At 39.8% G+C, this 18,052-nt stretch overlaps 1 long non-coding RNA gene across 1 annotated transcript in view; it reads right to left on the reverse strand.

The window, feature by feature from the left end:
• Window positions 1–6,853: 6,853 nt before the first annotated feature.
• The window catches only part of LOC122231752, a 39,266-nt gene continuing 28,067 nt past the window's right edge, over window positions 6,854–18,052 (reverse strand). The window contains exon 4 of the long non-coding RNA XR_006208987.1: window positions 6,854–7,296. This is a non-coding gene — a long non-coding RNA (uncharacterized LOC122231752). The remainder of the gene's footprint in view (window positions 7,297–18,052) is intronic.

The following is an 18,052-nucleotide window of genomic DNA, read 5'->3' on the forward strand; positions in this document are numbered from 1 at the left end:
AGGGATACAGTGTATTGTTATTAACATTGTAATCAGGATTACTGTGTCCTACTTAGACTGCAATGTGATACTGACCAGTGGATTCTCATTATCTCAGCCTTGGGAAAGGCGCTGATTCTCCCTCCCTGAGCCCTGTGGCTTGGCACCAGCCTTGCATTTTTCAGTGCCTGCTTTGAGAATGAAGCTGACAGGCTCTGAAGGGACTGCCATCTATCACTCAGTCCTTCCATCATCCGCTCTGCAAATGACAACCTCTGACAGGAAAGTAGGGGGAGCTGATTCAGAATTAATGCCCTGCATCTGGAGAGAGGCATGTTAAGACAGCAAATATTCTGAGAGCAAATCCAGACTGTCAGATCAAGGACAGAGAAGCAAGCCCAGATGCCCTGGCTGAGCCTGACTTTGCACCTGGATAAGGCACTCAAGTAAACGCAACTTGGATTTTTTTGTCTATTTGTTTTTTTTTAATTGGTAGAAGGGACAGATAACCCTGGGAATGGAAAATTGCCCAGATGGCCTATTTAGACATGATGCTGAGCAATGTGTGAAATGAACAAAGAAAGGAATCAATGTCATTTATTCAGCATTTACCGAGGGCTTGTCATTTACCAGGTCCTGTAAAGGAAGTCTTGTTGTCATTTCCAGCAATGAGGAAAATGCAGCCCAGAGAAACGTGATAACTTGCCCAAGGGAAATCAACCAGTAAGGGGCTATTCCTCAGACACTGAAGTTCATTCCTCCTTCAAAACCTTTGCACATGCTGTTCCTTCTGTTTGATCCCCTCTTCCTTCAAGTCTTTGTGTGACTGGCTGCTTCCATTGTGAAAGAGTCAGCTCAGCGGTCACCTCCTCTTGGAGACCCTGCTTGATCACATTATTCAAGGTCACCTTGCCCTTTATTCTGTCACGTGACTTTGCTTTAGTCTTTCTGTCACTATTTGAAATGACCTAATATAATCTTATCTAAGTATCATCCATCCATCCATCCATCCATCCTTTGTCTTCCCCAAATAGAGTGTAGCCTCCCCTAAAGCAGGGCCTTCTCAGTTTTGTTCACAGTTTCCAGCACTCAGACCAGGACCAGCACATAGGAGTTGTGTAAATATTTACTGAATGAAGAAATTGGTGGTGAAGGGCCCCCAACCAGCTATGTCTGACACTGAACCCTACATTCCTTAGCACTAATTGTCCAGTCTCCTGAAGAGCTTGGTTAATGCCCTGATCCAGTATGAACTGAACTGACCTTACAGTAGGCACTTTATCCTGGCTTCGGTTTGCCCTTCTTCACTCTTCCAGACTCAGAGGGTAGTTCCAAGATACCAGCAACTTAATGCTTCAGAATTTTATTTTCGCTAAATATCAAACACTGTACGTTGTAAGACATTAAAGTATTACCTGCAAAATAGTGTGTAGGGCTTAGATAGTTATGAGTTGGAATTCTGATTTCACTGCTTACCAATGTGACTTTTGGAAACGTTCTGAACTGCTTTGATATTAGGTGTCTCATCTGTGAGAGATAAGGATGCTTTAAAAGGTGGTTGTGGAGATTATTTGATGTGCCATATAAGAGATACAGAGAAATTCCTTGGACCTGGGAAACATTTAACAAATGCAAATTGCTTTCTTGCTTTAATAGAATCAAGCAATAATGGCTTGGTCAGTGTCAGAGCCCTGAGGACTCACTGAAGTGTATGTATATCCAAAGGCTAATCCTTCTGCCTGGAGCAAACCGTGGTAGAAAAGATTGGGGGGAGGGAGATGGTTAAAAGAGTGTATTAGCAATACTATTAAGCATCTACTGTGTGCCCAGCCTTATAATGAACGAGACACAATCTCCAAATCTAATAAGGAGACAGGTGTGTACACAGTGTCTTCTGTTATTCTTTCATCTTTGTTACTATTTTTATTTATTTTTTCCTCCCTTCCTCCTTCCTTCCTTCCCTCCCTCCCTCCCTCTCCACACTTCACCCGGTCCTTTCTCCCCTCCCTCCCTTTCCCCCTCCCTCCCTCCCTTCCTTCCTTCCTTCCTTCCTTCCTTCCTTCCTTCCTTCCACTGACCTGGAATATTTTCCCAGGAGATTTTTCCTATCACCCAACACGACCATTTAAAAATACCTCCACATGATCTCTCTCACACACAGTTCGTGAGTTCGAGCCTCATGTCGGGCTCTGTGCTGACAACTCAGAGCCTGGAGCCTGTTTCAGATTTTGTGTTTCCCTCACTCTCTGCCCCTCCCCACTCACACTCTGTCTCTCTCTCAAAGATAAATAAACATTCAAAAAAATAAAAATAAAAAAAATAAAAATACCTCCACAGCACATTTTAATAACACCGAACTTTGAAACTTAGGACACCATGGTGAACTCTCAGAGAGAAACCAGTGAGATGTAATAAAGTAATCAAATGAATCGATCTGCTTTTGAAGTTGTTAGCAAGGAGCCAGCTCAGTGCTGTGAGGTGTTGGAGGGTGTCTGCCAAAAATGATTTTGGTTTCAAAGCAATTGTGATTTGGAGCCATTTATTTTTTGACAACAGTTCAATAGCAGGGCTACTGGTATATGGAGAACATTCCAGGCACATGAAAATAAACCTTCATCAGGAATATTATAGGAAGATGCCCTTCTGTCTGTTCACTGTATCAGGACAACCTGCAGCTAGCTTATCCTTCAACTAGCTTAGAATGGTGTAAAGGCAGGAAAATACTGAATTAAAACAACAACAACAACAACAACAACAACAACAACAACAACAACAACCAGATCTCTATTTTATCCCCGCTTGAACCATTATTTGATTCAACAAGAGATTTTTCTCTCCATGTGTCCTGCTTCTCTCAAGGGGATTAAGATGACCATCCTATATACATATAACTCGCTGAGTGAAGAGGGAGGCTTTATGATGAGGTCTGATAGCTCAGTTTGGGAAATTTGATTTTAAAGGAGCCACTAAAAGGAGAAAGGGAATAGTTATGTGGACAAAACAAAGTTATCTCACCCAGCTAAAGACAGCCAGAAGGATAAAAAGGAGATTGAGGAGGAAATAATTATAAAAACTGCAGAGAGCACCTGTACCGTTGGTGCAGGGAGACTGGGTCAGAGGACCCAGAGGGGGTCCTGCAGGACCAGCAAAGAGGGTCCTTGGCTTCATGCAGGATGGAAATCAGATGTGAGCCAGCAGGAGTCAAAAGCAGAGTCTCTTGAAGAAATATAGAAAGAGATACAGACGGAGCATCTGGGAGACTTGGAAAGGAGAAGGAGCACGAGTCTCATCTCTGGGGTCTGGGGGTTTTATTATTTACTTATTGTTTGCTTGTTTGTTTGTTTATTATGGACTGGAGCATGTGTCCTCCCAGGCATCCAGGAAGAACTGGTCAGAACAAGCACAGGATCCAGGTGTCTGTCATAAGTCACTCGTTCCCTGAAGCCAGGGGTCTTGGAGCCAAGATGGCTAGCACCAGTGGTCTGGAATATGCACATGGTGGCTTCCTCTGGTGATTCTCACCTCATCCTTCCTTAGATGTTATCTATTTCAGAGAAGCCATTAACCCCTGTCCTTTACAAGGAGGACATATGCTATTTGCATTACAAGGCATGTATAAAGTAGGGTGGGGGTGCAGATCCTAGCAAGAATAGAAGGAGGAAAAGGAGCAGAAAGCAGATTTTTATGGAGTCCTTCAGTTTCCCTGCCTCATCTTAATCATAAAGATTACCTAATTATGCTCAGCTATCATGGGAGCAAAAGGGATACACATGTCTACGTCACAGATGCCTCTTGATATCAGGAAAGGTATGGCCAAAGGGAAATTTATTTTCATGAGATGGGTTTGAGATCATTTTGCCCACCCCTGTGATTCCAAGTTACTGAATTAGTAGGATCCCATAGTTCTGAAAGCACAGTTCTTTAGCATCATGATATCTCATGGCCCCTTGGCTCTTATACACTGAATGAAAGAAATAAATGCTATTGATGTTGTGTCTTGAGGATTTTTATGGAGTAACGGAAGTATAACCATACAAAATAGATAAATTGTGCTGAATCTAAGGCACAGGTACTGCTTATGAAGATGATTGACTAGAGAAATACAAAATACAATGTATCAGTGAGGGACTCACTCATGCATTCTAGGTGAGATTTACTGTCAGCCAATTTACTTTCCAGGATTTACGGTAGAATGAAAAATGTCCCATCAATGGGTCCAAGTTGAGTCAAGGAGGCCAGAGTTGGGAATCGAGGGTAAAGTCATAGGGATCTTCCGTAAGATGACCCTTGAAGGATGTGTAGGATTTCTACAAGCGGAAAAAAGGAGTAGTGATGTGTTGAAGCTGGCTCATGGCAGCAGAATGTGAACATCCCTTCCCAACTCTGCATTCAGTGACACACCGTTGGTAACTGGAAATTGGCCATAGTGAGAGTATTTACACAATGGAAATTAGCAAACACACAAATCAGTACCAACACACCATTAAAAAGTAAATTATGGTGCTTTATGGTTATAGATGCCCCAAAGTATGAATGTACATTAGGCAAAGTCTGGTGACATAGGATATCCGGGGGAGAGTAGTGCTGGATGAGGCTAGCAAGGAAGGATTGAGCCAGATTATGGGAGTCCTTGAATGTCAATTCAAGGAGGTTTGATTCTATTTTACAAGTATTCCATCCATCAAACAACGCTTTGTGATATAATCCCATTTGTACCATGGGAAGATAATTCTAGAGATGGAGTCACAATTAGCCTGAAAAAGTGGCAGTCCAGTAGCAAGTAGCACAATAATAGTAGTAAGTAAGCAAGCATTTAGTAGCACAACAGCAATCTGATATAGGCCTGGGCAGGGTAGTAACAGTGATGTGGAAAGAATTGATAGAAATGGCATAGAGGAGAAAAAATTTAGAAAATCTGACAACAGACTAAATGGGAGTTGCTGGGGTAAGGTAGCAGGGTGTGCAATATCACTTTGGGGACTGAGAGTTGATGGAGTTATTTACAGAGAGGAAAGACAGGAAACAGTGTAAGCGAGTAGAAAGTAGTTCCCTCAGTTGTAGACATAATTCCAGTCTAGGTATCCAGATAGAGGTCAGAGATATAGATAAACAGACATTAATAAAGTCAAGAGAGTAGCATATAGAAACATAAGTGGATTGCACAGAGCAAGGTGACATGAGGGAGCTAATGCAATATTCTAGGAATACTTTTCATTCACCCTTTCATTCACTTACTAATCCATGTGTTTAACAAGCATCCATTATGTGTCTGGCAACCATACATCCTACCTTGTCTGGGACACGCCCAGCTAATCTTTTTTGACCCAGTATAATTATAAATAGCATTCATTTCTACTCTCAGAAGTGTCCCAGTTTGGATGATAAATCATTTCCTTAACTATGTGCCACAAACAGTGCTGGCGGTAAAGAATTTAATGATTAGGTCACATAGACCCTTCTGTTAAGGAGCCCAACTAAATATTGTTCTTTGTGTTGTGGTTTGTGGAAGTAAAGTAAAAGTTATGTCTTCTTCTCTTATGTAATTTACCACCTAGAGGCGGGGATGTCACTATCCACCTACACAGTAATTCAAGTACTAGAAGGAAGGGTACAAGTGAATGCCAACACCACAGCATCAGTCAATAAGCACTAAAGAACTAGAGAAAGAGATCCATCAGTGGACTGGATGTCTTCATTTTGCCCTCCAGATCTGTTTTCTGACTTTTCCACCTTCCTGTGTGCCTAGGGAGCCTGAGATTCATGGACTGCATCCATGAACATTTTTGTTTTATGATTTTCAGTGGATTTGGCAAATGAAAGGAACCAATAGTAGATTCTAGCAGAGTGAGATTAGGATACTTATTCGAATCTCAGGGCCTCCTTCATGCCAAGTCACTGTAGATTGGCTGCATTCCTCCACTAAATCACTGCTTCATATAGGCATATTCTCTGGGTTCCAGTGACCACTTCTTCTCCTTATCCCAAATGGGTAGAAAGCTCAGAGTTGTACTCAGCATTGAGCCTTAGTGGCCCTCACTTGCTTTTCCACACCTGGAGAGGAACCCAAACAAGGTATCAATGTGGTCATGTATTTTTGGATACCTTGTTAAAATAAGATCTTGTAGTCAGAATTTTGAAAGTTATCCTAAGATTGCATGTCCTAATCTTTGGGGCCTGTGAATATGAGATATGGCTCCCATTATTGCCATATTATATGGCACTGTTGATGTTAAGCTAAGGAACTTTTCTGGGTGTTTGTGATCTAGACACATGAGCCCTTCGAATTGTTGAGTTTTCTCCAATGGATGGCAGAAAAGGAAGCCTGGAAAATTTAATGCAGGAGCAGGATTCAATGCACCACTCTGGCTTGAAGATTGAGGAGATCCCATGAGAAGGACTGCAGGCAACTTTAAGGAAGTGATGAAGGCCTCCAGCTGACAGTCATCAAGGAAACAAGGACCTGGGTCCTGTTGCTGCAAGGTACTAAATCCTGTTCACAACCTTCATGAACTTGGAAACAGATTTCTCCCCAGAGCCTCCAGGTTAGGACTCCCCACAACACCTTGACTTCAGCCTTGTGATACTCTGAACAGAGAATCCAGAGAACTTTTGAGTTACAGACCTGTGGGCTAATAAGTGAGTATTTTTTTAAGTTTATTTATTTATTTTGAAAGAGAGAGACAGAGAGAGGGAGAGATGGAGGGGCACAGAGAATTTCAAGCTGTCAGCCACAGAGCCCGATGCAGGGCTCAATCCCACAAACCATGACATCATGATCTGAGCCAAAATCAAGAGTCAGATGCTTAACCAATTGAGACACCCAGGCGGCCCTAAATGGGGATTGTTTTAAGCTGCTAAATTTGTGGTCATTTATTTTGCAGCAATAGAAAACAGATACAGTTAATTCAACAGATACAGTTAGTTCAAAGCAGAATAATCCTGCCTCCTCTTCCTACTCTACCTTCCTTGTGTTGCAATTCTCTTTGCATCAGGTGATGTGGAGTGACACTGGGAACAGGCAGGGTCTGACTATGGGGACCTGAGGTATACATTTAGTTTGAATTTAGTGGGGTATCATTTTTATGTCACTTCTGTGAATAGTTATGGGCAGTTAACATGGTAAAGAAATGGCTTCCAGAAATTCTTCTATAATCCACTGTTCATCTGGTATCACCATAAGGAAACACATGGCCAGAAGTTGAATTGTGATGTATCCTGCAAAGCCTGATGCAGAAGTGACTAGGTCCTGGAGGGGAAGTTGAAATATAGAGACTCAATGCTGGTGGGTGAAAAACTCTTCCACTTCATAGAGGGCACCTGTAAAAGAAACTTGATAGACATTTTCCCCTAATAATTTCAGAATAATTCCAAACATTCGCATGACATTACCTAAAACAATTTTTGAAACGGAAATAAATAATAAAAAGGGACTTACAGGCTTTCTCAGTTTGGATTTAAATCATGACAATTTATGTGTCATTACCAATAACAACTTATGAACCAAACCGTTGTCATTGGACAAAGAAATCAAAGAATATGCAGCCAAAAATGTAGGGGAAGATTATAGCATTTCATCAGGCAATTAATTGATATAACTCTGCTACTTTCCAGGTGTTTGTAGAGGTTGTCCGCTTTGTTTAAGCTTGTAAGTTATTGTATTTTTTTTTCATTTGAAAACATTCGTTTACATCATTGATTTGTACTTGCAACTTTGTATTCATCTCATCAAAGTTCATAAAGTGAATGAGTAAATAAATTTCAGGTCCCACAAACCCTGGATCTCTCTGTAAGCATCCCTGTTGTTATTAGTCTTGGCTACTACATGTGCTATGTCCTGTTGGTTTTCTTTCTTTCTTTTTAATGTTTTTATGTTCATTTATTTTTGAGATAGAGACAGAGCATGAGTGGGGGAGGGGCAGAGAGACAGAGGGAGACACAGAATCCGAAGCAGGCTCCAGGCTCTGAGCTGTCAGCACAGAGCCCCACACCGGGCTCGAACTCACAGACCGCGAGATCATGACCTGAGCCAAAGTCAGAAGCTCAACCAACTGAGCCACCCAGGCACCCCAAGTCCTGTTGGCTTTCTTAAACCTTACTGTCAATGTGGTAGAAAGTACTTTATTAAATTCCCTTCAGCCTGCCCATTGGAGTGTACCATCTTTCTTCTACATGGTACCCCCACCTGATACCCTCAGTGACGTCTTGAGTCACCTTACAAAATGGTTAGGCTCTCACAATGAAGAGGAGAAAGTGGGCTTCTCTGGGTAATAGAGTTGTAACAGCTAAGGAAAAGCCACCTTTCACCTGAGGGTGAAATTTAATACCCCTTAATTTTTAATAACTTAAAAAAATTAATTTATGCTCACTGGAGAAAGCTTGAACGTTTTAACAACAGTAGAATAATAATATAATAATTAGAATTACCTATCAATATTTAACTACATGATCTTTAAATATTTTTTCTGTATATAACTACATTTTAGATTTTGTTGTTCTCCATCTACTCTTTTCTAGCTTCCTTTTGTATTTAGCAATATAGAATGGCTTAACCGTGATTATTCTTTTCTACCCCAGTTTTAACAAATTTTATTGTTTTGCTTACTGCAGAAATTAAACATCATGACCATTCTACACAGTGCAGAAACAGGTAAGAAAAAAGAAAAGGGAATCCAAACCATCCAGAACTGTAATCAGCATTATTATTAATGGTAGTCACTATTAACATTTTAATGCAACATATTTTTTGATGACTGTATTATATTTCATGAAATGGATGCACTGTAACTTAGTGAAAAAATCTAATACGTTGGATTATTAGGTTCTAGGTTCATTTCAGTTTTTTACAGTTACCTGAGATAAACATCTTTGTTCATTTACTTTTGTATATAGATCTCTGATTACCTTCATGGGATAAATTCCATTTTTAATGCTTAGCCTGTTTTAATGGTGCAGAAGTCAAAAATAATAAATGGCTCGTCATTAGCCAGGTGCCTAGGGCTTTGCAACCTTCCTCAAAGAATAGACTCCCTAGGGCAGCTCCATTATCTGTTGACTTGCTGGGAGAGCATTAGAACCAAAAGCCAATGATATCCAAGGAGCATAATATAGTATGTCTTAAAGTCTAATTACATCTAATCCATTACGAAACACGTAGCTAGCCTTTCCAAAATGTTTTCCTCAGTATATTTTAAATGTGTATTTAGAGAAAATCTTATTTTACTATAAAATCTCTTCTTGTGTTGCTTGAAATTCTTGTGCCCCTTCAACACCTAATTTAATGGTTCATAATATTCTGAGGCCACTGAAGAAAACTTAAGGACCCTGGCTCAAAAAAAAAAAAACAAAACAAAACAACAACAACAAAAAACAAAAAAAACCCCACAAACACATTTATTGTCTTCAAGCCAGAAGTCTCCAAGGAGTTGTATTTCCCTTTAGCAGTTGAATAAAATAGGGTAAACCCTAATTTTGAGTGCAGGAAGTCCAGATCTCTCTCAATGCATTTCTGGGTCTCTTTTGGCTGTTTGCACACTTGCATTGGTTGCTGCTTATGGATTGCTGCCCTGGACTTCTCCATCGGTCCCCTCTTGCAGCTTGAAAACATTTCTTTGTACCATGCTACACTGTGATCTACTTTGACCCAGGCAAGGATACAGGTCCCCCTCTTAGTTAGGAAAAGCTAATATCAGATTGTAGCACTGACAAAACTTTATGAGAAACTGGGGATTAGAGAGAATTATAATACAGATATGGAGGAGTAGTAAAACTGAATATTGGGAATAACTGCTGTAAAAATGTAATTACTGTGACCCCCACAGAAGGTCTCTCAGTGTTCATCTCTTTCTTATGAGCCTGGTCTGCAGTCATGTTGCAGGGGCCAGTTAACCCTATAGATTATAGACCCCAACCCAGTATTCTCCACTCTGATTCTAGACTTGGATGTCCTACCCTGTAATGGGAATTGAAGAATGTGGCACTCGGCAAAAATATAATAAACATTGCAAGGAGGCAACTGTAACCCCCGTGAATGATAAATTTTTTATATTCAGAAACAAAATGCTTGGCCTGAAGCATTTGGAATATGTCACTGTTTCAGGATTTTCTGAGAAAAATGGGTAGTTACTTGCCTGAAATATCTATAACTAAAAGACTTATCAAACTATTCTCTCAAAACAAAGGGCATACCTGCATGAAGAACAATTTCTAGGTTCATTCCAGAATAGAGAACAGATTTTTTACATCCTTCCCCATTCAATCATATTTATAACTTCAATGATAATTTTAATAACTTATCTCCAACAGCTAAAATAAATTGCTGGCAGATTTAAATACTATTTTGTTTCCCACATGCAACCACACCACTGGGCCGAATATTTTAGAATGTTTAAGTCCACCCCTTTCACCCAAACCCTTTCATAGATTCAATTCATAATCCTTGGTCCATCTCAAGACCTTTTAATTATTTTCTCTGCCTTGTACTGACATCCACTTCTGAAAAATGCCCCTCTCACAAATGATTGATTACTAGCTATTTAGTCTATCAGTCTATTATTTAGGTATTAGTCTATTTCACAAACATTGGTCTAGATTTTTGATTGCCAACTCTTTGAAGGCAGAGACGTTGTTTTTAATTTTATTTTTAGCGATGCCAAACACATCATCCAATAAATAATGTACTGTGTCTTACTTCAAAGTTGCTATTGATTAGGAGATTGTACCATTGATTTAGTAAAAGCTCTTCAGAAAACAAACAAAAGTCATACTGAATTAAATGTACATATTGATTACTAAGCTCATCTCAATTTTAGAAGCATTAATATGGGGGTGAAGAAAATAACAAAGCTCATTTTAGATAGAAGATGTATTTTAGATAGAAGATATATGGCATCATGAAATATGAACTCTCACAGCTCTGGGATCTTAAAGGTCAACTATTCCATCTTCTTCTCAAATGTTGGAATCTTTCCAGAGTGGGTGAGCTTAATTTAGGATTAATGGATAGAATTCAGGGAAGCATGGACTCTGAAATTTTAGGCAGAATTGTTTTTGTATGCGTGTACAGATTTTTCTTAAGAAAACGTCAACTTATTCTATTAGCCTCGGAAAGTCATTACCGGCTTTAACACTCCTAAGACGATTCATCTAGATCCCCTTGTGGTTGTTCATCCAGTCTAAGCTTGAATATCTCTAAAAGGAATTCACTCAACATTCAACACTTCTATTAAAAAGCTCAACTTGACCAAAAATTTTCTTCCCTATCCTTGGTTCTGGTCCAGAACGCCTATATTTGTTGAATGTTTTATATATATATATTCTATATATATATATATATGTCCCATATATATATTCTCTCTATATATAGAATATATATAATGTTTTATTATAAATAATGATGAGAGACATTGATTAGTAGCTTAATTGATATATGTTGGTTTATTGATATATGAAGGACTGATGTGAAGACCATGAAATCAGATTTATTTATTTTTTCTTTTCTGATAAATTTATGTTTTCATTGTTCTTTTTTTGTTCTAATTTAGAATGTGAATAATTTAAGAAGTAAGTTAATTTGGTGAAGGGATAGTGCTCAATAAACGTTAACTGAATGCATTGATTAGATAAATAATGAATGAGTGGATGAAAGGGAGTGTAACTAAATATGTGGAATATAAATTAATGAATAAATGAATGTGCAGATTAATATAATGAGTAACTTAACACTTGTGGGTCTAAAATTCTAGGTTTCACATATGTAAATTATTGAGATTCTTGTTGGACTGTGTCAGTGTTGTTTATAATCACAAATAATTTCAGTATAAGAAGTTCACTTCTCAAGGTAGATTCTTTCAGTCCTCCATTCTCCCATCTACCCTTTCATCTCCCCCAGCAAAGGTTTTCTAACTCTTGTGTGTATCTTAGGTGAAGAAGAAATGGTATGGTGAAATATGATAGACACCGGGGAACAGCAGTGGATAAGACAAGCCTATGATGCTACATAGTTGCCATCAAAGCTACTGGGATCACAGAATTTTCCATTTAAAAGATACACTAGTGACTACAGTTGTTCAATTTCCTCACCTTATTGTTAGGAAAACACAGACCCAGAAAAAGAACCAGTAGAAGCTCTAGATTCAGTATATTCATGATCCCTAAACTGTAAAACCAGGAAAACAGATGAGGCACACATGATTAAGAGAGATTTTAGTTTAGGGAAAATGTGTAGCTGTACTCTTACGAACATAATATCCTTGGAAACCTGGCATAAATTGACAGAAACCCTGAAAAAATAAACCATGAACATTCACTTACATACATGCCCACACACATATTTCTCATGTAACTATTTTTGCCCTGTTGTCAGGAGCTAAGGAGGTAGCATGTGATGGAGAAGCATCAGGAAGAATCAGAAGATTGAGGAGCTGGGCTTTGTTCTGCCACTGATGTGCTCTTTGGTCTTGAGTGGGTGGCAATCCTCTCTGTGTCTCTGTCTCTCTGTAAACTGAGAGGGCTAGATGCAGGGTCCCCTTCCTCTAGATTTTCAGATGGAAGACATCTTCTGACACAATGATCTATAAGCACTCCAGCTTTCTGGGAAGGGTTTTATTTGTTTCACTGGTTTATTATTATTATTATTATTATTATTATTATTATCATTATTATTATTATTATTATTATTATTGGAAGCACTGCCTAAGACTGGGGGATGGCAGGTATGAATTCTGCAAGGTAGTCTTGTCCTTTAACAAACCATAGAACACTTATCCCAGCTATATTGTGACCACCTTTAGACTTTACTGGAAAGCCAAGTCTAATAAAATAGTGCATTAAACTTCACATTTCTTCCAAATACTTGATATAGATTCTTTCTTTCTTTCTTTCTTTCTTTCTTTCTTTCTTTCTTTCTTTCTTTCTTTCTTTCTTTCTTTTTCCCTGGCATGTAACAAGTCACCTACTTTCCTGTACATTTTGGGGGAAACTGGTGGAAAAGACTCAGGAGTCTATGATGGAATTTTTTTTTTTTTTTTTAATCATGGAGAGTCTGTAAGGCATTGATTTGCACCAAATGTAACTGCTTTTTGCTGTAGCTGTTAATTGATGATATTACATTATAAGGTGAGTACAGACAGCACAGCAATTCAAAGCAGAAAAGTAATAGACAGTGACGTATAATTTTAAAACTTTTTAGAGGTTGGGATTGTAGTGAAAGAGAGGTGGGTATACAGCAAGAAATGCCCCCAAGAACCCTAGGTCCTGTTCAACCTTTCTAAAACCTCAAGGAACAGACCCAGAAGAGAAAACAGTGGACAGAAGAGAAGGAATGAACCCGTGACATCTATTGAGCGTCTTAAATTTGTCAAATAGTGTAAATTCTTCATGAGCGTCAGTAGGTGAGTTCAGATTAATCAATTAAATAATGCATTCGTTTAGTAAATACGCATTCAAAATCTACTACTTGCCAGATACTGTGCTCAGTACTAGGTATTCAGTAGTGAACAAAACAGTCCTGATTCTCCTGGAATTTAGCAATGGAGCCCTTTGGCTTTCCTTTTTATTATTTTAACTGTCCCCTGAGATAGGCAAGCTAGAGTGCTTGCCCAATAGGACCTGAGGCAAAGGTTTTGATGCAAATGACTGTATTTGGAAATCCATCCCAGGTAACACAGTGAGGATGTGGGAAAGGGACATAAGGAAGGGAGGAGGCTAGAAGGGGGTTTGTAAATAAGTGGGTGACCTGTGTGGGTAAGTGGGGCTCAGTCTTGCTGGGGATTTTCTAAGAGACTGTGTAGAACACATCTCAGAATTGGCCTATGCAGGGCACAAGGAAGCTGAGGCATTCAGCCACAAACTCCTGTCCCTCATTGGTTGAGGTCCTCCAGTCATGAACTCTCTGGCACATTCAGTATGTCCTGCACTAGCTTGCTGCTTCCCAGAGAACCCCACCAGACAGAGATTCAGAGAGCCATGGGAGTCTTCAGGACCTGTCTGGGAGAGCTGGGGGCACATGGGCTGGGCATGGCACTGGCAGTGTCTATCACGTGATTATCCTCATTTTATAGAAAAAGAAACTTAGGCTTGAGTAGTCACCCACCTAGTAAGTATTAGAATTCATACAAAACTCAGTAGTCTTTTACTGCACCCTAGTCCTCAAACAGGGTGTGGAGCTATCCCCTAGTAAGCTCTGGATGACAATGAAGCCATGTCTCTGGAAGGGTGGGGTAGGTTCCTGGGTCAGAGGCAGGCTGACATCAGATGGAACCACACAGGCTTGGAGGCCAAGTCCTTTCTTCTCAGTGGATTCTGAATGAGCAGCCCCAATACAATATTGTGATTCATAGGAAATACATATTTGGTCATTTCGATGACCAAAATGTATTTCCAATATGTATTTTATCTTTTTCCACAGTTACTGGCTCACAGCCTGGGATTTCCTGTGATGACAGCAATAAAGTTGTCTTTGTTATGTTAATGAGGTGACTTTTGAAAAGCCCTTAGGTAACTTATGGATGGGGCTGGTTGCCATGGGAGCCAATCAGGTGTTTAGAGAATTGGAACTCTCAGTCCATCACCCCCTACATACAACTCTGGAGGGGAGGTGGTGGTGCTGAAGATCCAGTTCAATTGCAAATGGCCAATGATTTAATCAATGAAGTCTTCATAAAAACCCAAAAGGACAGGGTTCAAAGGGTTAGCAAACACTTCCACACCCAGAGGATGGTGCACTCCAACTGCATGGGAAGGAGGTTCCTGTGCTAGGAAGCCTCCTGAACCAAACCCTATGTATTTCTTGGTCTGGCTCTTCATTCACATCCTTTATAATATCCTTTAATGAACTGGTAAATGTAAGTGTTTCTCTGAATATCGTGAGCCACTGTAGCAAATTAATCAGACTCAAACAGGGGGTTGTGGGATCCTTTGATCAGAAGCACAGGTGATAACCTGGCCTTGTGACTGGTGTCAGAAGGGGTACTGGGCTGTGGTGGGAGGCAGTCTTCTGGGACTGAGCCCTTAACCTGTGATCTGTTGCTAATTCCAGGTAAACAGTGTCAGAATTGAATTAAACTGCAGGATACCCAGTGATGTAGGACCCTTGCTTGTTGTCTTGGGGAAATCTCCCCACACATTTGGTGAGCAGAAGTGTCAGAAGTGAAGTGTTTAGTGGGAGTAATAAAGGAAACACACAGGAGATAGACTGACCTGAAATTTTTCTCTAAAACAGGTGGAACACTGAGTTTTTCTAATAAACCCAGGCCCTGGGCCCTTGTTGGCATTGAAGGAGGTTGGGAGAAGAAAAGGAGTGACTTCCTTTTTAACTCTGAAGGCTTATAAAGCCTAACTGGAAGCACATGATGTTGAAAGTAGCTCAGTGTCACGGAAATTCATTGAGTCAAGTTGGTCAGGTCTAGCTGTGACTGACCTGTAGGAACCGTTCCACCTCCAGAGGAAGGACTCCATTTCCTCATTCATAAAAGAGAAATATCATCTACGTCATAGGATTGCTGTTTAGATTATCATGGTGATTCAATGAGATGCTGTGGGTGTCAGCCTGGCTCCCCAGGCAATAGAGCCTGAGGCACAGTTTGTGTGCTGACATTTATTGGGTGTGGGTTTGAAAACCCGAACCCTCTAAGATGGACGAAGAAGGCAATGTGTCTGCTCGTTCCCCCTGGGTCCCCTGTTTCTCACTGGTAAAAGCTGTTAAGATGTTAATTCTGTACTTAATTCTTTAACCCTCTGCTGTTGAGTTGTGTCACCTGCTCCTTGTGGCTGCTTCTGAAGCAGAGTCCTCATTTGCCAAGGTTGAGAGCAGGTAACCTGGTGCAGGAGCCCCATGACTCCCACCCCCAAGGGAGGCCATACAAGATGAGGCGGTGGTGGATGTGGCCAGGGCTTTATGACAATGGACATGGGACCTGGTGTCACTGCTGCTCCTAGGACAGAGCCTGGTAGCCAGGAGGGACTGAGGTCTGTGGAGGTACATGAACTGGGTCAGGCACAGTATGTACGAAATACCTTTAACTGTGTAAAGGATAAAGCAGTCCATTTTTATAAATGACTTCAGATCTACAGATTTCATTTCTGGTGCCTAATTTTTATATTTTTCTTTCTTTCCTTTGTTGTCACTTGTCCTAGACAGAGATGCTCTTTCTATATATTGTAATAAAAAATGTTTAATGAACAAATCAGTGAAGAATATTACCTAATTTTATGAACAACTGTCTATGTAAGGGCATATCAGTAAAACTAGATGTCATTTATTACACACTTATTCCATGTAGTGGGCCAGACATCTCACACATGTGACCTCAATCTTCACAATCCCATTATTATCCCTATTTTATAGGTGAGGAAACTGAGGATTAGAGAAGTTAAGGATATTGTTTAAAGTCACAAAATTGGTATAGTGCAAGAAATGTGCTAGCATTTTGTAGCTTCTATTTTCTTCTCATTTATTCTGTTTTCTTTTAGGAAAAGAAAACATTGTTGCATTTTAGGGTTCACAGGTATGGTTTGCATGACTGAGGTAGTGGGAAGTGTTAGTGGGCATGACCATCATGTTTCTGTGGTCCTAGCAATTGGGACAGACCTACATGTTTATCCCAAACAACTGACTGCACACATGCCTATTTGAATTTTGCTTTGAAATCAATGTTACAGAATATTAAGTTCCACAAGGACAGAGTCTGTGTCTACTTCACCTTTATATCCCCCAAGCCTAGAAGAACATTGGTATATATTCAGCTTATAAAATGACAGTATAGATCAAATAAGGCATGGCCATAAGACTCTGAACATCAAGGCAGAGGTCAGCAGAACACGGTCCATAGACCAAATCCAGCCTGCTGCCAGCTTGTGTAAATAAAGATTTATTGAAACACCTTTAAGCCCATTCATTAACGTATTATCTATGACTGCTTTTGTGGTTTTTTTTATTAAAATTTTTTTTAATGTTTATTTTTGAGAGAGAGACAGAGCACAAGCAGAGGAAGGGCAGAGAGAGAGGGAGACAGAGAATCTGGAGCAGGTTCCAGGCTCTGAGCTGTCAGCACAGAGCCCGACGTGAGGCTTGAACCCACAAACCCTAAGATCATGACCTGAGCTGAAGTCAGATGCTTGACCTACTGAGCCACCCAGGCGCCCCTGCTTCTGTGTTTGTATTACAACAGCAGAAGTGAGAAGTTGCAATAGAGACTAAATGGTTCACAAAGGCAAAAATGTTTGTTGTGTGATCCTTTATAGAAAAAGTTTGCCCATTCATGCCCTAAAGTATGCTTGAAATAGAATCAGAAGCTGCAATAAAAAGTTTAGATAAGTAGAAAAGGTTTAGGTTATAAAAATGCCCTTCCGCCACCCCTCCCTTGTTTTCAGCTGAAAATGAAATCTAGTTATTGTAATGTCATATTAAATGTGTAAAAATGGAACGAAGTCAAATGCCTAACAAGTGAGGTGTGATTTAAATGCATTGTGCAATGCTGTGCCACCACTAAAAAGATTGCTGTAGGACAATTTACAAACAACAGAAAAAGGGATACAACACAATACATGTAAAAAATCAAAATCCTAAATTCCATTTCATTCTACTCTTGTGCCAGAAATGTATATACATTTATAAGTTAAAGAAATGTAGAATGAAACACCAGAACAGTACCAATGTTCTGATGTTAGAATTATGGATCATTTTAATTTTCTGCTTTATGCTTACCTGCATTTTCTATTCTCCTCTACAATGCACAGGCAGTTTTCCAGAATAAAAAAGTTGAATTTTGAAAACATTTAAAAAATATATGCAATAGGGGCACCTGGATGCCTCAGTCGCTTAAGCGTCTGACTCTTCATCTCAGCTTAGGTCATGATCTCACGGTTCCTGAGTTTGAGCCCTGCATCAGGCTCTAGGCTGTCAGTATGGAGCCTGCTTGGGATTCTCTCTCTCTCTCTCTCTCTCCCTCTTTCCCTGGCCCTCCCCTGCTGTACTTTCTCTCTTTCTCTCTCAAAATAAATAAACTTAAATAAAAATAAAATATACATATATATTTGTTTTATTTATATATATAAGCATATTATATATAAGCATATT

Source organism: Panthera tigris, chromosome A1, assembly GCF_018350195.1.
Source record: "Panthera tigris isolate Pti1 chromosome A1, P.tigris_Pti1_mat1.1, whole genome shotgun sequence".
NCBI classification, from domain to species: domain Eukaryota; kingdom Metazoa; phylum Chordata; class Mammalia; order Carnivora; family Felidae; genus Panthera; species Panthera tigris.